Source organism: Symphalangus syndactylus, chromosome 6 (assembly GCF_028878055.3).
Source record: "Symphalangus syndactylus isolate Jambi chromosome 6, NHGRI_mSymSyn1-v2.1_pri, whole genome shotgun sequence".
NCBI classification, from domain to species: Eukaryota; Metazoa; Chordata; class Mammalia; order Primates; family Hylobatidae; genus Symphalangus; species Symphalangus syndactylus.
In genome coordinates, this window is record NC_072428.2 from 40,271,839 (window position 1) to 40,292,598 (window position 20,760).

Consider the following 20,760-nt stretch of genomic DNA (forward strand, 5'->3'; position numbering starts at 1 on the left):
CCCTTGTTCTCCACTTCTTTCTCCTTGGATGGCCCTGGGGACAATGTTGGGGCAGGCAGTGATGGTTAGCAGAGTGATCTGGCCAAGGCTTCCCCTGAATGGGCTGCAAGTGAGTCTCTGGCTACTGCAAACACTGATACACTAGCTCAAGATGACACACGGTGAGAAGGATGACCAGGACTGAATTATATGTGTGAACATCCCTGGGAGTGCAATTCTTCCTGACCCAGGATAGGAAGTGAAGGACAATCTCACAGTGGCAAGATGGGAGTGTGGGTTATGTTAATGGGGTTATTAGGAGAAATGTAATGGTGTGAAGAACATACTGTGTATACATGAAAGAAACCATTTTCCAGCATAGTTCATGTATTGTTCTTTTACAATTTAATATATGCAAATGTTTTCTCTTATAATCTGAAAATAGTTAGTGAGTTTCCTTTAGGGGTCCATATCTTATTTATCTTTCTTTATATATATATTTTTTTAAATTATACTTTAAGTTCTAGGGTACATGTGCACAACGTGCAGGTTTGTTACATATGTATACATATAAGACAGATGCCTATTTCAGTGCCTGGCATATGGGAACTAATGAACATGTATTTATTGAACTGAGCTGACATTGTCATCTAATCATCGCCTATATATCTCACAGAATTTTTGTGCTATAATTTATTTAACCATTTCCCCTTTTTTAAGATGTTAGATTATATATTATTTGTACAACATTTTGCTAATATAGAAAACACTATGAAGGACATTTTTATACAAAAGCTTTCTATCTTTAAGGTGATTTTATTTGTGTAGATTAACAAAAGGAGGATTCCCAGGCCAAAGCATAGATGAAACAAACTTTCTCAGAGCTACCTGGATCTTAGGAGGAAAGACCAATGGGAGGAAGGAAGGGGAGGAAGAATTTTCCTAATGGAACTTAATTTTTACCATAAAGAGAGAGAGAGAAAGAGATTCAGAGTAACCTAATGACAGTCTCATACTCTGCATCACCTAAAAATATTATCCTCTTAATTTTATGAGAAATAAGATTACATCAAACATATACTTAGAGCATTGGCAGGGTTTGTTTGTTTGTTTGCCACACCTATAACCTTGTTCTTGGTCCACTAGCATGGTGTGGAGAAGAGACTGAGCTGAGCGCTAGCTCTCAAGTGTGATTCTCTCCCTGCTCGGCAAAGGGCAGGGTGTGCACATGCAAATAGAATCAAATTAGTATCTAATGACTCCTACAAGACAAACTCTCTGAGGAAACTCTTAAGCTGGGCATGGGGTTGCTTTGTCATTCACTGGTTTTGGCCTTGTACTCTGAGTCAGCTTGATGGATGGAAAATCCCAGAATGTCTCCCTTTGAGTGATCTGTAGTTGGCTGAATACCCAGAGGATGGAGCTCTCACCGTGTTGCTTAGTAATCTCTCTTCCTAGCTCTGTGATGTACTTCTGTCATCAGGTCTCGTCTGATTAATTCCGGGTGACAATTCATTGTCCCTTCTGCCTGGAGACAAGTAAAAGCAGTGTGGGTTCCACACGAAACCATGAAACCATGAAGGCTTTTTTTTTTTTTTTTTTTTTTTTAATAAGACAGGGCCTCACTCTGTCACCCAGGCTAGAATGGAATGGCACAATCTCAGCTCACTGCAACCTCCACCTCCTGGGTTCAAGGGATTCTCCCACCTCAGCCTCCTGAGTAGCTGGGACTACAGACGTGTGTCACCACACCCAGCTAATTTTTGTACTTTTAATAGAGATGGGGTTTCACCATGTTGGCCAGGCTAGTCTTGAACTCCTCACCTCAAGTGATCCACCCGCCTCGGCCTCCCAAAATTTGGAATTACAGGCATGAGCCACCATGCCCAGCCTCAACCACAAAGGTCTTCTGAAGCAACATTGAATCCACTGCATTCAGTGGGTCAGAGGAGGCTTTTGAAATGTCTCACTGCCAGGGACTCACGGCTCATGCTTACTCTGCAAAAACTTGAACCTATCTTGAACAATGGGCTCTTCCCCAGTCCCTACCCACCCGCATTCACTTATTAATCAACTATTTAATACAATGTCCCAGGCAGTGTGCTAGGGTGGACAGAAGGGTTTTGAGAATCAGTGATTAATCCAACATCATTAAGTACCTACTCCCAGCTGGGTGCTGGAGGAATAAAGAGGAAGAAGACCGATAATTTGCCTTCAAACTCTGACAACCTGGCAGAGGAGCAAACATGAGAATAAAAAAGAACACTTGGGTATTCTCAGACCTCTGATGATGGAACGGACCCAGGATAACCCACAGGAGGGGTAACTATTTAAGTCATGGGATGGTGGAGGAGAGGGGTTAAGAGGGCTCCATCAAGAAAAGGATACGCAAGTTGCGTCTTTTTTTTTGAGATGGAGTCTTGCTCTGTCGCCTAGGCTGGAGTGCATTGGCACGATCTTGGCTCACTGCAAGCTCTGCCTCCCGGGTTCACGCCATTCTCCTGCCTCAGCCTCCCGAGTAGCTGGGACTACAGGCACCCGCCACCATGCCTGGCTAATTTTTCCTATTTTTTCGTAGAGACGGGGTTTCACCGTGTTAGCCAGGATGGTCTCGATCTCCTGACCTTGTGATCTGCCCGCCTCAACCTCCCAAAGTGCTGGGATTACAGGCATGAGCCACCACGCCCGGCCATCAAGTTGGGTCTTGAAGGAGGAGCTGGTGTTTATTGCATGGATGGGTAGGAGGAAGAGGAGGGAATTGAATGGCAGAGTGAGCAGCCTAGGTGAGTTTTGTAGCATTTGTGGGGTGTGGGAGTGATGCAGATGGGATATGAGGAAAGAAAAGAAAGGAGGGGTGGATGCTGGGAAGACTGAAGAGGGTCGTCTGGGCCAGACTAGGAATTGGGAGAGGCAGGAGCAGTAGGAATGAGACTTGGCCACCCTCGCCTATGTTCAGAGTCAGTGGAAGCTTTGTAGCACCTTGTTAAGTTCTCACAAAGAAGAGGAGTTGTGATATGAAGGGGTCCCCTAGAGCCAGTGCTGCCAGCTCAGGAAAACCAGGAGGCTGGGTTCCTGGCTTTGGACATGACGGCTGCAAAAGGACGTCGGGGCTGTGAGGTCAGCTGGTAGGGCAGGGGGAAGGGGCAGTTCTTGTGGTCTGAGGGACTAATGGGGTGTCCAGGGAGCTGTAGGTGAGTCCAGGAATGGAGGTCTGTGGGGTCTTCTGCTTTGTAGAAACCAAGACAAGCCCACAAAAGGAATAATCCCATCCCCATCAGCCTCACCCCACCTGGCCAGCCTTTTGGATTTAAAGGGCCCCTGCCAGTGCCTGACTGAGCTCCTTCACTCTAGCAGGGACTATTAAATGTGGACTTTGGACCTGGGTTTGAATTCTAGTACTATGGTCTCAGTCTTCTCATCTATAAAATGGGAATAGCATTAATATCAGCTTCAAAGTGCTGTGATAATTAAGTGGTTAAATGGTAGGTGCCTGGAAGACTCAGGGTCCTGGTCTCAGAGGGGTGGGCAGAAGGCTGGGAGCAAAGCTGACTGCCTAGGAGTCAGCAACAGCCACATCCCTTTTCCTGCCCCATCCGCCCTCGAGGGCCAGCCTGTGAGGAGCTGGCAGTGCCAGGGCCCTGAGTGCTGCGGGCTGTGCTGATTGAACGGCCTCCTTCACTAATCAGGCTACTGCTGTGGAGTGCAGTAGTGGGGCCTGGAATGCACTCTGCTAATCAGTTTGCATTCTTAACTGTTGCAGTTGAATATTTTAACTAGAGCTCTCCTCCCCTGGGCTGATTGAGGCACAATCCCTCTCTGCCTGGGATAAGGGTTGCCAGGGCAGAGGGCCAGGAAGCAGAAGAGACAGGCTTGTGTTTTAGGATTCTAGGCAGGAAAGTGAGTTCCAGATGGGTAATGCATTCACCCATTTCCTTTTAACTCAGACATCCAAGTGGCCAGTCACTCTGTTTGGGTCTATTACCTGCAGGTAGGTAGCTAGTTATCTATTCATCCATCTACCCACTCATCCATCCATCCACCCACCCATCCATCCACCCTCCCATCCGGCTATCCATCCACCCACCCAACCATCCATCCATTTATTTTCCTCCCTCCCTCCATTCCTTCCTTTCTTCCATTCTCCAGGTTCTTGTGGCCCCTCTTTCCTTTACCATTCAAATATGATGCCAGAGCCTTCACCCTGCCTGACCAGAGGGCATCTCAGCCGGACTTTCTGAAGCTTTCTGGGAAGTGTTGGCCTGCAGCCATTGCTGCTCGACACTTCTGTCTGTGAGCTATAGGCCTGAGCTTTTTCTGCATGCTCTCTCGCTGTCCCTGCTTCTGTGGACCCTTCCCTTTTCTCCCCGTGTTTGCCCCAAGTATGGACACAGGAGCCTCCTTTACTCTCCAAGTCTCCAGTGACACAAAGTTGTCATGAGTCATGGATTGTATTGAGGATATTCTAAGAGAATGGCAACACAGAGAAGGAAAACTTAAAATTACACCTTTTATGACAAAGTTCCCAAGGCCTACTATTTATGGCCCATCACAAGGAGCCCTTTCACCTCCTTCTCCAGATCCTAGTGGCCTCCGTCTCCAGGCAGCGGCCAAGGAGGGGCACTACTGCTTCCATTCAACTCAGGGTCTTCTCTTATCTGGGCCCAAAGCCATGGAACCTCTACCTTCCTACTCATCAGGAAGAAGAAAACAGAACAAAAATGAAAAACTGCCACTCTTTTAATATTAAAAAAAAAAATTAACGGCCGGGCGCAGTGGCTCACGCCTGTAATCCCAGCACTTTGGGAGTCTGAGGTGGGCAAATCACTTAAGGTCAGGAGTTCAAGACCAGTCTGGTCGACATGGTGAAACCCCGTCTCTACTAACAGTACAAAAATTAGCTGGGTATGGTGGCGGGCACCTGTAATCCCAGCTACTCAAGAGGCTGAGGCAGGAGAATGGCTTGAACCCAGCAGATGGAGGTTGCAGTGAGCCGAGATCACGCCACTGCACTCCAGCCTGGGTTACATGAGGGAGACTCTGCCTCAAAATAAATAAATAAATACATACATACACACATACATACAATTAAGGTACAAATACATACACACCCTTATTCATAGGGCAGACTCTTAAGTTTGGCCCTGAATTTCCTTAACATGCACTTTTACAGTATGCCTGCAGCCTTGCCTTTATAAAACTGAGAGGCCAGTTATAGTTTTCTTTCTCCCAAGAAAAGAGCAGTCTTTCCCCAAGAAGAACTTCCCAAGTCTCTCTAGTTTGCAAAACGGACTGGATCTTCTTGCTTTTAACCTGGTATATACTCATGCTTTTATGTGTACTCCAATGTAGTCATCTTTTATTTTTTAATTTAGACAAACAGTTGTTTGTGTATCTTTTAAGGCCCAGGCTCTGAGCTGGACACTGACGATACAGCTGTAAATAAAACAGATGCCTGTGTCTTCCTGGTGCTAACAGTAGAGTGGAAGAGGAGACAAAAAATGAATGTATAATACGCAATCAACAGAAATAAGTGCTAGAAGGGGAAAAGACATCTGAGCAGGCTTCTATATACCTATTTGTTTATTCATTTGTCTATTTTTGGTCATTCATTCCTCCCTCCAGTCATCAGCAAATACTGACTGAACACTTGCAATCTGTCTGACACTATGCCAGGCGCTGGAGACCAAAATATAAAAATCGCCTTGACCATTTCTTCAAAGTACATACAGCTTGGTAGGTGGAAGGAAACAGATACATAGTTAACAATAGTGAAGAGAAGCTGAAACTAGAACAGAAAGATGGTTGTCAATCAGTGGAAACTAGAGGACAAAATAGCCACTGTGTTTGGAAGCCTAGAGAAAGGCTTCCTGGAGGAGGTGTCATTTGATCAGGACCTGAAGGATGGACAGGAGTTTGCCAGGTGAATAGGAAGGTACTGGCATTGCAGAATGACAGAAGAGCAAGCAGTGAGATCTGGGTGCTAAATAGAATGGGGTGGAGTTGCTAGTGGCCAGACAGTGTGTGCAGGGAACAGGGGAAGTGGCAGATGAGGCCTGCAGTTTTCCAGGCTCTTAGAAAACTCCCCTGGAGAAGAGCTTGACAGCTACATCTGCAAAAGGGGCATCAGAAAGGGGCCAGAGCTGTAGAAGACATCAGGCAGGAGAGGAAAGGGCTGGCTTTATGGAGAGGAAGAATGGAACAATTTTGGCGGCATTTGGAGGCCCCCAACCTCTGTACTTGATACCTGCTGGGGTGTGTTTGGCTTCTATATGAGAAGCCTGTTGCTGCAGAGTAAATTCTCCCTGGTTGCCTGCACTTACCTCCCAGTGTGTTAATGAGTGCAGAGCTTCAGCAGATGCCAGAGCCTGTTATTTAGTATTTGTCGAGTGGAGCTGCAAGGCTAGGTGGAGGCACTGTCAGTTAAGAGACAAGGAGTCTCCCACCAGGCCTGGCACCTGATTCTGCTAGACCAGCCATAAGCCTGGGGAAGAGAGAACTCAGTGACGAGAGAAGGCAAGGAGCTCAGTTTAAGAGGAAAGTGAACATGTGCACTGAAGACCAGGGAAGGAAGTGTTCTGAATATGGCAAGTTGGTTCCCAGGATTCTTGGGAACACCCAGGGGAGTAGCTTCTGTGGCAAGATGGTAGCGTGAAGTATTAACTTTTGCATTTTGACCCTAGGACCTTCCCTCTTCTGGGTGGCTAGACATGAAAGAATGCTTCCTAGGCATTTTTTTTTCCACCTGAAAAGAGATTAAAGCAAAGCAAAACAAAAATTTTCCTTGTGCTGGAAAAGAAACAGCTGGAGCACATATTAGAGTAGCATCTAGGCTGCTGAAACAAAGAGGGTTAAAAATAAAGTGTCATTAAAAACATGGAGGTTATCTTATTCTAACTTAACAATCATCAAGTGAGCATCGCCATCCAGTTCAGCAGGTGGTTCTACTCCACAAGAACTCTCAGGCACCTAGGTTCCCTCCATCCTGATGCTCCCTTAGAATGATAACCCATAGGGCCAAAAGTGGATTACAAACACATCCATGTTCCAGCTAAAGGGAAGAGGAAGAGTGCATTGGTAGATTATATATTATTTAATATATTTTAACTTCCTTTTGATCCAGCTTAACAGGTTGGGTAAACTTCCCTGCTCTAGCTCTATATCTAGGCCTGAAGAGGTATCATGAGTTCCTGTTTGATCCTTTGGAAGCTTCTGACCTCAGACATGAGCAAAACCTGCCCAAAGTAGCTGCTATTTCTGGAGCTGTGGTGCTAGAATGAAACATGTGGAACTGACCTGAACTCAACCCCTAACCAGGAACATAGCAGCTACTCAAAAGCCTGCAGACCTGTGAATAAGAAATAGATACTTGTGTTTATTTGCTTCTGAGTTTTGAGTGATTTTATGCAGTATTATTACAGCAATAGCTGATTGATACAAAGTACAAATTGAGGGCAAGCAATTTTCATTTAAGCAAGCATGAGTGAAAAATAATTTTCTTTCATATTTTACTAATCATATGACCACAAATAGCTGCAAGGGAAGCTGAAAAATAGAGTCTGTAGTTCAACAATCATATGCCCAGTTTAAGAGAAGATAATATAGATGGATGGCAAATACACATACAAATTAAACCTGCAATGAGATGTTACTACTCTACCACTAGGATGGCTAAAATTAAAAAGGCTGATCGCTCCACATGTTGGTGAGAATATAAAGCAACTAGAATTCTCATATGCCACTTGTGGGAATGTAAAATGTATAGCCATTTCAAACAGTATCTTGGCAGTTTCTTTCAAGGATAAACATACAGCTACTGCATGATCCAGACAATCTACTTCTACATATTTACCCAAGAGAAGGAAGCATATGTCTACTTGTATATAAATATAGCAACTTTATTTGTAATAGCCCTGTCTTAGTCCATTTGGACTGCTGTAACAAAATATACTAAACTGAGTGGCTTACAAATGACAAAAATTTATTTCTCACAGTTCTGGAGGCTGGGAAGTCCAAGATCAAGGCACCAGCAGATTCAGTGTCTGGTGTGGGCTCTCTGCTTCAAAGACCATACTTCTTGTTCCATCCTCACATGGTGGAAGGGGGTGAATGCTGTGTATCCTTATATAAGGGTACTAATCCCATTCATGATGGTGGAGCTTTCATAACCTAATCCCTTTCTAAAGGTCCCATCTCTTAATACTATTGCACTGGGGATTAAGTTTCAACATTTGACTTTGAACATTCAAACCACAGCAAGCTCCAAACTGGAAACAATTCAAGTTTTCCTTCAACAAGTGGATGAATAAAGCAAATTGTGGTATATTCACATAATGGAATACTACTCCATGATAAAAAAGAATGAACTGTTGGTATATGCAACAAGAGGGATGAACTTCAAAATAATTATGGTGAGTGTACCAAAAAGAGTACATATTGCATGGTTCCAATTATATAAGATGTTAGAAAATTCAATCCAATGTCTAGTAACAAAAAAGCATATTGGTGACTTCCTGGGCATGAGGGAGGCTGAGGAGAAGTGAAGAACTACAAAAGGGCAGAAAGACACTTCTGGAGTGATGGCTATGATCACTGTTTTGATAATGGTAGTAGTTTCATGGGTGTGTCCATGCATCCAACTCATCAAATTGTGTACTTTATTGTATATGTGCAGATTGTTGTATGTAATTAATACTTCAATAAAGTTGTAAAACAAAACAAACAAACAAACAAAAAGCTCTTTCTATGAAAGGAGCAGAGAGTAGATTTTGGCAGACAATGGACATTCTACCAAACAGGGGAGAGGAGGTATTTGGATGCTGGTGGAGGGGATTTCTGAAAATAATCTGGGGTCCTCCATGGGGCCAATTCTTCCCCTTTCAGATAGGGTTAGAGATCAGAGAGTAGGAAAGAACTGTGCCCCATCCTGCATAGATCCCTTGGAGGCAGAAGCAGTATTCCACTTATTCCAGAGAAGCAAGAGCAAAGATGACATACCCCACTAGGAAAGAGGACAGTGATCGCAGCCACCAAGAGCTTGAGACAGCCTCTCTGTCTTCTCCTGCCCCACTATGACTAGGAAACAAGCAGGTTTGTAACAGCTCCAAAAGGGTATCTTAATTGAGCTCCTCCAAGAAGTAGATGCCAAAATAAGAGGCAGTAGTGAACTGCACCTTGAGCCCTCATTTCCCTGGAGCCTAAGCTCACAGCATTCAGCTTTAGAGTTTGGGGGCGGGTGCTCAGATGGATGGAGCAAGAAGAGGAGGCTCACCTGTGTTGTGCACTTGTGTCAAGACTCTCAACACTTAATTAGGGTCCCTCTTATGCTGAGGCAGACAGAGAAAGGCTTGCCAGACCTGTTTCTTTACTCCTATTGTGGGCAAGGTGCTCCGCCATACCCCTTTATTCTAGGTCACTTGCTTTGGCCAATGGTATGGGAACAAATGCGATGCCTGCAGAAGCTTCACAAGCTCTGTACACTAGGGCTTGCTCTCTTGCCACCTTGCTCCTTGCTCTTTTATAGTCTCATGAGAACATGCCCAGATTAACCTGCTGGAGGGACACGAGAGACAGAGACAGGAAGAGTAGATCACAGTAATTCCAGCTGAGGGGTAGACCAGTCAGGCCCCTGCAAATCACTAACTCACTGCAGATGCATAAGTGAAGTCAGCCCAAATCACCCCAGTCTGACCCAGATCTTCAAAAATGTCTAGCCAACCCATAGCTTGATAAGAAATAATAGATGGGTGTTGTTTTAGGTCACTACATTTTGGGGTGGTTTGTTACAAACCACAGCTAACTGTTACGGTGTCCAAACTTCTGGGCCACACCCCTGTCTTGATTCATCCACTCAACTGTCAATACAGTCGTCCTCTTTTATCCTCGGGTGTTGTGTCCCAAGACCGCAGTGGATGCTTGAAACCAAGGACAGTTCCAAACCCTGTATATATAGAGAGATTGTCCCCAACTTACAATTGTTCAACTTAGGATTTTTCAACTTGACCATAGTGTGAAAGTGATATACAGTCAGTAGAAACTGTAACCCTATCTTAAGTAGAGGAGCATCTGTTTTATTTTTTCCCCACACATACATACACATCTATGATGAAGTTTAATTTCTAAAGTAGGACCAGTTAGAAATGAACAATAACCAGTAATACAATGGAAAAATTATAATATACTGTGATAAAATTATGTGAATATGCTCTCTGTCGCTCTTAAAATTCTTGTTGTATTATACTCACCTATTTTCAGACCATGGTTGACCGTGAATAACTGAAACCTTGGATAGCAAACCTGGAGATAAGACAAGACTATTGTACTTATTCTAACCAATGCTGTCCCTTGTCTTGGCCTGGTCCTGAACTTCTGAACAGCAGGGATCAGAAAAGACCTGGCCCCACTTGCACCCCTCTTCCTCCTCTCGGTTAAGGTGGGGGCCAGCTGGCTCAGTGTGCCCCACTCCAAAGGAAGCCAGCATCATGAAGAAGCAGGGAAGTGGCAGGGACGCAATTCCACTCAGGGAAACGAGAAACTTGATTACTACTCAACATTTGCAGTACCCAGATACTGTAATTAAGAGAAAAGGTCAATAGGTTAAATAAGTAACTTAATCAGAAAATTATGCAAAGTGCCACAAATCAAACATATTACACAGCCCTTGAGATCGATACGGTATGCAAATCGATCACCCAAGATCAGGACAATTCAGAAACTGGAAGGTACAACTCAATCAAGGGGGTTCAGGAAACCCAGACTGAGCTGGAGAATGCTGGGGGCCTGGCACTAGAAGTAGGGGGCAGACACCAACACTCCTGGGGAGCACGAGCTGCAAGGGAGGTGCAGTCTCTTCTTAGGCTCCAGAAGAGTCCAAGGGCCATGAGTTTCTCATCTGTAGAAGGGGGACTGCAATATAGTGAACAGTACGGGTCAGGGCCTGTGGGCCTAGCTTGAGTCCCACCTCTGCCTCTGCCTAACTGTGTGGTTTGGGGCAAGCCACTTAACCTTCTCCTGGTCTTCATTCATACAACAGAGAAACACACACCAGCCTTTCAAGTTATTTTGTGTGTGTGTGTGTGTGTGTGTGTATGTGAGAGAGAGAGAGAGAGAAGGAGTGAGAGAGACAGGGAGAGAGCTAGGAGTGTGTGGGGGGTTTGCGGCCATGGGTCCAGTGAGGATCCCTTCCTCTCCGCCACTTGCCTTTCTTCTCACAAAGCCCTGCAGCTAGGACACTTGATCAGTGCCCTTTAAATTTAGAACAGTGGTTTTCCACTGAGGTTGGTATTTGGCATATCTGGAGATATTTTGGGTGTTATAACCAGTGGGGTGGGGGTGTGCTACTGACATCTAGTGGGTAGAGGCCAGGGATGCTCCTCTACAATCTGTAATGTACAGGGCAGCTCCCACAACAAATAATTGGCCAGCCCAAAATGTCAGAGGTGCTGAGGTTGAGAAATTCTGAGTTAGGAGGATTGGATAGCTTGTGAGAAAAAGAGGAGGGTGGCTGAGGCAGCCAGAGCATAAAAGGTGGTAGGAGCCCTCTGTGGTGATCACAGAAGCTACTGACACTGCCTGTCAGGGCTTCAGGAATCCCTGAGGGATCCCTAACTCATGCTGACCTTCAGTGGAACTTCCCGGGAGACCCAGTGAGAGGAAAAAGCACACTCAAAGAAGAGAGAGTTTGCTCACCGCAGTCCTGCCTGCTGGGGCGCAAGAAGGCATTTCCCGGCCTAGAGACTCAGGCCTGGCCTGGCCCCAGTAAGGGGGAGGCCACAGCGGGGAGACTGCCCTGGTCTGGCATTCCCTTGCAGCCTGAAGGAATGTTGGTATAAATGGACCCTTATTTGGGCTTGTTTTTATCCCCCTAGGAGTGGTGCAGCTGCCTGTCTTTTCCCAGGCTTTCCTGCTGCTCAAGAGGGGGAAGTGGAACCTTGGGGACCATCCTAGGCCTAGTGTGGAGGGAAGAGCATCTGCCCTTCACCTAGGCTACAGAGGGGAAGGCTGGGGGCCCTGTCTCTCTGCAGGGGCCTGTGCTGCTGCTAGGGGTCTGTGGAAAGGAAGAGGTGGGTGTTTGCCTCTGAAACTTCCTCTGGGCACTCAGGTTCCCTGAGGGAGTTTTCCACCTGGGGGTAGAGGGTTGAGCTAGGAGTCTCTGTGGGACCTTGAGAGGACAGAAAGCTAGAGGAGACCAATTAAGGCTTCTTTGGGGCAGAAAGCAGGGTACATGCTGGGCACAGAGTCTGTGGGGCTGGGAGGGCAGTTCTCTTCCTCCCAAGGAAGCTGCCAGTGTCTTGAGTCTCATCCTGTCAGGTCTTGAGACCCAGGGCCTCTGAGGTCAGAGGATGTCACTGAAGACTGAGGCCATGCCTCAAGCCATGGGGTTCACGGCTGGAGAAAAGAGCAAAAGGGATGGTCAGCACCCATCAGGCATCTGCCCCTTTATCTCCTTTCTCAGGACTGTCAGCAGTCATCTCAGGCATGGAAACTTCCCTTTCCTAGTTCTCCGGTCACATACAATTGGAACCATCATGAAGTCCTCCCTAGTTGAGCACTGGGAGAAACTAAGGCCCATAAATGTTTAAGGTCTTGGCCAAGGCCATATAGTGAATTAATGGCAGAGCCAAAAATGGGCTCTGGGTCTCCTGACATGAGTCTAACACCAGAGTGTGGCAATTTCATGGCTGTCCCTGCTCATGAAAAACACCCTTCCAGAAAGGCCTGTATTCGTTATCTACTGCAGTGTGACAAATCACCCCAAGCATGTATTATCATCACACAATTTCTGTGGGTCAAGAAGCCAGGCACAGCTTAGCTGTGTCCTCCCAAGGTTTCGAGGTCTCTCACAAGGATGCTGTCGAGGTATCAGCCAGGGCTGCAGTCATCGTCAACCTGACTCTGGGGAATCTGCTTCAGAGCTCACTCACATGGCTGTTGACAGATCTTAGGTCCTCGCTGGCTGCTGGCCAGAGACATCAGTTCCTTGCCAAGAGGGCCTCTCTAGAGGAAATCTTGCAACATGGCATCTGGCTTCCCTCAGAGAGAGAGGTGGAGAGAGTGAGATCAAGTAAGACAGGGTGAGCAAGATACAAGTAGAATCTTTGGGTAACCTAATCTTGGAGTGACAGTCCGTCATTTTTGCCATGTTCTGTTTGTTAGAAGTGAGTCTCTAGGTCCAGCCCACACTCGAGGGGAGGGGATTACTAGGGCACAGATTCCAGGAGGCAGTGATCACTAGGGGCCTTTATAGAGTCTGTCTGCCACAGACATCAACACAGTGGTGGAAAAGGAGGCCCATGGCCTGAGGTGTGCATTTGGCTTCTCCCCTTCTTGAAATAGTTCATTCACTTCCAGACTCTTAGGGGAAATCCCAATAAAGAAGACGATTTAAAGGGAGCTGGAGTGGGAGCGGATTCCCTTCTTCCCTTCATGGCTCCAACTTCACGTCCAAAATCTCAGCCTAGATGAAGTCCAAGTTTCTTTCTAGTTGTACCACTTTGATTTAAACTCATCAAACACAGGCAGAAGCATTTGGTTGTGGGTCAGAAATGTCAGGTTCTAGTCCTAGTTTTAGGAATTCTAGGCGTCACTTCGTTCACAAATTTTCTCCTCTATACAAGCAGGAGCCCAAGCTAGGCGATTTCTGACTGCACGTTCTCCTGTGCTGAAACTTTCTCCTACTCAAGGGACAGAAAACTCCCACATGCCTGCCTTCCCTCTGCCCTTCATGGAATTTCACACCTGGAAGAAGTCTGTGCGTAGGGGAGGGGTTGTTGAATTCCTCGAGGTGTCCGGAGAAAGAGAGAGAGGGAGCCAAAGAGGAAGAGGGGCGGGAGCATTAGCAGCCCTGGCGCTCCACCAACATAGCGCCCCGCGACTGCCGGAACTAGTCATAGCGCCTGGGCCCCCAGGAAGTCAGGGAGGGACCATGGCAGGAGCGAGGCAGCCTGGACAGTTAAAAGTGGGATGGCCCATTTGGGAGCCTGGGCCTCTGTCCCTGATGGGGGCTTTACAGAAGGCAGATGGCTGTCCAAGATGACCACCTCCGGGGATCTGGTTCTTTGAGCCTCACTTCCGACCTCTGCCTCTGCCCAGGGTGAGCCTTTCCTGCTCTAATTCCTCACCCACACTTTGCCCTGCACTCACCCTTGGCCTCGGGGCTCCACACCAGCCCCATGGCCGGAGTCAGTGTGTCTACAGACTTTGGGGGACGGTGTCACCCAGTGCTGGGAGGGTGTGGGTCCCAGCTCCGCAGGTTGCTGGCCAGTAGCAGGGAGGAGGCAGTGAAAGCCACTGCATATGTCTCAAATTCATTTCTAATTCACTTTCCTTCTGAAGTGGTTTTGAGGAAGTGCGATATCTGAAAAGGCAGCTAATGTAGGTCCTGTAAATAGTACATCCACGGCTGTAATGGAGGGGGAGAGAGAGAGAGAGAGCAAAAGATGGATTAAGTGCCCACCGTGGGCCTGGAAAAAAAATCCTTTTGATCTCTCCCCACAGCACAATGCCCTATTACCTTGTTGGCTTGCATCAGCCAGAGAGAGCATGTTTCTTATTGTGATTGCTGCAAATTGGTACCTGTTTCCCGGAGAGTAGCTTTCCCCTGAATTAAGTAGAGCACCCGGCTCCATCCTGGGTGATAAGGACCTCCTATTAGTGGGTAATGTCAGCACTGAGCCGCCTCCTGTCTGCCTTGCCTGCCTTGGGGACCCTGAAGCTGGCCTTACTGTCTCTGAGCGCAACCCCACAAGCACAGGTGCAGCCAAAGAGCTCCTCCATGGTGGTCTCATCTTTCCTACCCTACTGATAGCTGTGTTGGACCACAGAGCTGCTTGGGAGAGGTAGTGCTGAGCTTTGAACTCACTGCTTTTCCCCAACCTTGGGCTTTCTAGATCCTCTCTTTTATTTAATCAGTTCATTAGATAGATATTTATTGAGCACCTGCTATGTTCCAGCATTTGGATGAGTGCTGGGGACACAGCAGTGAATGACACAAAGTTCCTGCCGTCACTGGGCCGGTATAGTCAAGTACCACCATCATGCACTTGTCTATCCCCAAACCTGGGGACACCCAGGACTCCCTCTCCCTCAACATCTGCATCCAATTGGTCCCCAAGTCTCCCCCAGCCCATGAGTCTCTCTCTCTTTGTCATTGTAAGTATAAAAATTTATTTCTTCTACTTCTTTCTCACTTTCCTGGTCCAAGCCCCAGCACCTCTCACTCAGCCTCCTGCATTAGCCTCCTGAATTAGTCTTCTATTTGCTGCTGTTACAAATTACCCAAAACTTGGAGGCTTAAAACAACACAAATTTTTATCTTATAGTTCAATAGCTCAGAAGTCTGAAAGGGGTCTCACTGGGCTAAAATCAAGCTGTCAGCAGGGCTACATTCCTTTCTGGAGGATCCAGAGGGGATTCAATTTCCTTACCTCTTCCAATTTCTAGAGGCTTCCTGCATTTCTCAGCTCGTAGTGTCCTTCGTTCCTCTTCAAAGCCAGCAATGCTCATCCGGTCCTTCTCATCTGACATCACTCTGACCTCCTCTTCTGCTTCTCACTTCCACTCTCTGGGTTTCTTGTGATTACACTAGGCCTGTCTGGGTAATCCATCCAGGACAATATCTCTATTTTAAAGTCAGCTGACTAGTAACCTCAATTCCATCTGCATCCCCCTTATTCCATCTTGCATCTCCTTTGCCACATAACCTAACACATTCACAGGTCTGGGGATTAGAATGTGGACATCTCTGGGGAGGTGTTACTTTGCCAGTCCTATCTTTAAGTGGTCTGCCTGCCTCCATTCTTGTTCCCTTGTAATCCCTTCTCTAAGCAGCAGACAACAGTCTCTTTTTAAAACACAAGTCAAATAATATCATTCTCCTGCCTAAAACTCTCTCACTGTTCTTAGAACAAGATGCAAGTTCATTACCTTGGTCGACAGACCTTTCCCATATCCCAGCCTCATCACCTGCCTCTCTTGTCTTAGATCACCAAGCCCCTGTGGCACTGGGATCCCTACAGGCCTGAGCCTGCTGAGCTCCTGCCCATTCCCCGCTCTGTGCAGGGCCTTGGTGCAGGCTGTCCCCCCTATCTCACATGCCTTTCTTCTGGCTCCTATGTTTTCAGTCTCAGCTTAAATGTCTCCTTTGAGAGAGGACTCCCCTCAGCTTTGTCTCAAATCAGTGCACCCATTACTGTCTCACACTGCACCGTCACAACCCTAATCACAATCTGTAATTATTCAATGACTTCCTTCCCATTGCCGGTCTCCCCCACCCGGGTCTGTGAAAACCGTGATGGCAGGAACCTGACTTCCCTGTCTGCACAGTGGGATGCGAACAAATATTTATTGAATGGTTGACTAATGATGCTTACCATATATTATTGAGTGAAAAAAAGCAAGATACAGAGTATGTATAACTCTTAAGTAAGAAAAGCACCCTCTACATATGCATAGTCACATACCTTTGTGCAAATAGAAGGTTCAGGAAGGACCAAATTCATGGCAGTGTTGACCTCTGGGCAGAGGAGTAGATTGGGGAGGACAGGAAGGTGACTTTCTCTTTTTTACTTCATATACTTTTGCTTGTTTAAAAAACTGTTTTTGTTATAAGCATGAATAACACTTTTTAAAGGGGAAAAAATCAAACCAAAGATTTTTCTTCCACGTGAATATGATCAAATGCCGTATAAACCAGACAACAATATACTTTAAAAAGTTATGCCTCTTGAATGCCTCCCAGACATGTCTTTTGTATCTGCGCTGGCCTCAGCAGTGCTCACGTGGCTCTGCATGACTCCCAGAATGGGCTCCACAGGGGTTGTTGAGGGAGGGATGGGTCTCCAGTCAGATCTGAGCTTTCCTCTTCCCATCATGGATCCCCACCATGGCTTCTCCGCACCCAGAGAACAAGGGCTAAGCCCCTAGGGCTGGCTGTTGTGTGTGTGTGTGTGTGTGTGTGTGTAGGGGGCCTGGTCTGTTTTTTTTTGTGTGTGTGTGTAGGGGGCCTGGTGTGTGTGGGGTGTGTGTGTGTAGGGCCAAATGTGATGTGTGTGTATGAGTGTGTGTGGTGGGCCAGGTGTATGTGGGGTGTGTGTGTGTGTGTAAGGCTGACTGTGATGTGTGTTCTGTGTGTGTGTGTGTAGGGCCAGTGTGTGGTGTGTTTGTGTATGTAGGGCCAAGTGTGATGGGTGTTGTGTATATATGTCTGTGTGTGTGTGATGTGTGTGTGTGCGTGGAGGGTCAAGTGTGTGTGTGGTGTGGTGTGTGTGTGTGGTGTGTGTGTGTGTGTGCATGTGTGTATAGGGCCGGGTGTGTGTGTGTAGGGCCAACAGATGTATCTGTATAAGAGTGATGTGTGTGTGTGTGTGTGTGCAGAGGGCCGGATGTGGGGTGTGTGTGGGGTGTGTATGTGTGCGTGTGGAGGGCCAAGTGTGGTATGTGTGTGTGGAGGGCCAGGTGTGTGGTATGTGTGTGTGCACACTTGTGTGTCAGGCCAAGTGTGATGTGTATGTGAGTGGTGTGTGTGTAGGGCCAGGTGTGGTGTGTGTCTGTGTGGTGTGTGTGTGTGTGTGTGCATGCTTGTGTATAGGGCCAAGTGTAGTGTGTGTATGTGTGTGCATGGTATGTGTGTGGAAGGCCTGGTGTGGTGTGTGTATGGAGGGCCAGGTGTGTGGGGGGTGTCTGTGTATGTGTGGAGGGCTAGGTGTGGGGCGTGTGTGTATGTGTGTGTGTGTGTCAAGCCAGGTGTGGGATGTGTGTGTGTCTGGTAGGCTAGGTGTGTAGGGGAGAGTGTGAGGTGTGTGTGTCTGTGTGTGTGTGTGTGTGGGGCCTGGTGTGTGTGTGTGTGGCGTGTGTGTGTGCATACACGTGTGTGTAAGGCTGAGTGTGATGTGTGTATGTGTGTGAGTGTGATATGTGTGTGTAGAGGGCCAGGTGTGTGTGAGATGCGTGTGGGGGGGGCAGATGTGTGTGTGTGGGGGGGTGTGCACGCTTGTGTGTAGGGCCGGTGTGACGTGTATGTGTGTGAGTGTGGTTTTGTGTGTGGTGTGTGTGTGTCTGTGTGTGTGTGTGGAGGGGCTGTGGGTTGGCGGTGCTGCCAGAGTCCGGCCTGCCTCTCCAGCCTTGTCACCCATTTCCTTCTCCTCCTGCCCCATGTGCAGCAGCCCAGAGCTGCAGAGGGCTGCCGTTTCTCCTTCCTCCTGGCCTTTGCGGTCTCTGCTTCCCCTCGGAGTGCTCTTCCCTGCCTGTTTGCCTGGACGCTGTCCTTTCCTCCTTTAATTACTGCTTTCACTGTTAACGTTTCCGTTCTGCTTATTCTGCTTTTCCTCACTCTTGTCTCTCCCCAGGCAAAGCTGGTGGCTCCCTCTCTGCTCCCCTCCAGGCGAGTGTTGTGAAAGGGTTAACAGCATAGCCCCTGGCTCTTTACTGCCCAGTTCTAAATTCCAGCTGCAGGCCCCACTAGCTGTGATTTTGGGTAAAGGACTTAAACTCTTTGAGCCTCAGTGTCCCCATCTGTGACATGAGTGACTCCGCCCACCTCCTAAGGTGATGGTGCTCTAACCCAGGTGGCCTATTTCAAGCTCCTGCTCAGAGCTCAGTGCCTGGTAGGGGCCCAGAGAAGGGTAGTCCTAGGGACCACGTGGCACCATTAACGTGTCAGCAAGGTGTCTTGGAGGGGCCAAGGAAGTTTTAGGAGGAAGCAATGTCTGGCTGAGTTTAAAGGACAAGGAGATGGCTCTAGCTGGTGGGTGGTACCTCTGAGCATCAAGCACACACAATGGGACTCCAGAAAATAAGTCGGCGGTGTGGAGTCACAGAGGAGGGAATGTGCCCAGTGGCCCAGAGGACCGGAGTACCAGATGCCGGGCGTCAGGCCAGTCCTCTGCTGGAGGGATGCAGGGACTCTCAGCCTTCGTGCTACTTCTGTCCAAGCCATTTGGGTTTGGCGCGGACACACAATAGTGCCTGAAGAGGTGGCTGCGATTTTCCCCTTGAGCTCTCAGATGTCTTAAAATTGGTCCGAATAATTTTTTCCCCTCAAATTGTTCAAAACGTTCTGTTTCTGGCCTGAGTGCTTGGGTTTCATGTTACCTCGTGGAAGGGGTCCTGGAGCAAACCTGGAGGTCTTGGGGAGCTTAGTGAGTCAGGGCACCCCCATCCACTCACCCTGCTCCACTGCCAAGCCAGCTCCCGGGGCCAGAGGAGGGAGGTGGCTGGTGGGTGCTAACAGGCTGAGCTCTGAGCCCCGCTGCCCAGGCCGTGGCCAGCGCCTGTGGGCAGGTTGGGCTGCAGGCCCGGCGCGGGCCGGCAGGCGCTGCCGGGAGTCCAGCCAGCTGAAGCTTGATACCTGGCTCCTGGCTCCAGGGGTTGCTGCCCAAGAGGGTGGGACGGAGGTGTGGGCCTTCTGGGCGGCCAGCCTGGGGGTGGCTCTGTGGCTCTGTTTGCGTTGGCTCCCACAGAGCAAGTGGGAGGAGCTGCTGATCACATCTCAGGGCCCGGCCAGCCTCCAGAGAGATAAGGCTTGTGCTCCCCAGCATGGGGGGGCTCACACACACAATTCAGCCTCCCTTAGCCTCTCCAACACTTGCCTTGAAATAGGCTCTCAGGCAGACATTACAATGATGGAGGAAGCTTTCAGGAAAGGGTATGTGTGGAGAGTGGATGCTCAGGCCAAGGGAGGCAGGGAGGCTCTGGGGTTGTGACATCCAGGACAGGACCCAGAGATGTGGATGCTGAAAGGCCAGAGGCTATGGGAGTGCAGGAACCTTCTAATTACAGCAAAGTCCTTCCATACTTACTCCTAGCTAGTATGTGCTTTGCAGAGGTCTGTGGGTCTTAACTCAGAACTCATTTCTCTACTGCCTCTGACAGCCAGGGCCACCATCTTGTGCAACTCCAGAGCACTATTCCACACTGAGTTCAATGGAACCCCAGCGCCTGGAAGTAAGGAGCGATTCTCATAGAATGCACTAGGAATGCGCACCCTGGGGTTGTGCCCCAAGGCAGCATTGACGCGAGCAGCTCAGACCCAGGACAAGATGCCATGGGGAACTTAGCTTACCCTGGGCCTGCACAACCTGGGGGTCTGTGCCATCCACTGATGCAACTCAGGAATGAGTTTTATTGTTTCTTGAACAGAGGAAGGAGTGGAGTTGGAAGAGGGATCTTCTCTATTGATGCTGATAACCCACCGACAGTCTTAGTTCCTCAGGGGGCAGTGGGTCCATGGGCAGCTTGGAGCCATTACTGTCTGTTCTTGAGACCCTCCTGTCTTCCTTACCTTCCTCTGAACAAGCAGGCCTCCAATTCAGGCCTCACTTCTGCCTTTGAAACTATGAAAACCAAAGCTGGCTAATTTAGGTGAACTAAAGATGTATTAAAAGGATTTTGAGAAACTTGCAGAATCTCTAGAGGGCCAGAGGACCTGGCCTGGAGGCCCACAGTGAAGAACAACATCCAAAATCACTTTGCAGAACTGACCAGTCCAGGGAGAGCACCTAGGCCTTCACTGCAGGCTCTGACACTGCAGTCAGTGACAACCTAAGTGCTCTTCCTGCTCCAGATCCCAGCTGGCCCCGGAAGATTAGCCCTGGCTCTTCTGGAACATGAGTGTGGTGGCTACTGCTGCCCTCACTGGAATGGGTTCCAGGTGGCGTCTGCCTGGTTGCATCCTTTGCTTTCGATTCTGTTTGATGTGGATGATCCTGGTGATCAAGGCATGGTCACGGGCTTGAGTTTTGACTGCAAGAAGGCTGGGAAAGTGGAGGTCTGGCTGCCATACAAAGA

The 20,760-nt window shown here is 48.1% G+C and overlaps 1 long non-coding RNA gene across 1 annotated transcript; it reads right to left on the reverse strand.

Moving 5' to 3' along the window:
• Positions 1-367: 367 nt before the first annotated feature.
• Positions 368-13,851, reverse strand: LOC129484088 (uncharacterized). The gene is made up of 3 exons (XR_008658352.1): positions 13,714-13,851; positions 12,900-12,998; positions 368-1,507 (listed from the first exon to the last, which is right to left on the reverse strand). It is a non-coding gene; the product is annotated as an uncharacterized lncRNA (long non-coding RNA).
• Positions 13,852-20,760: the final 6,909 nt, after the last annotated feature.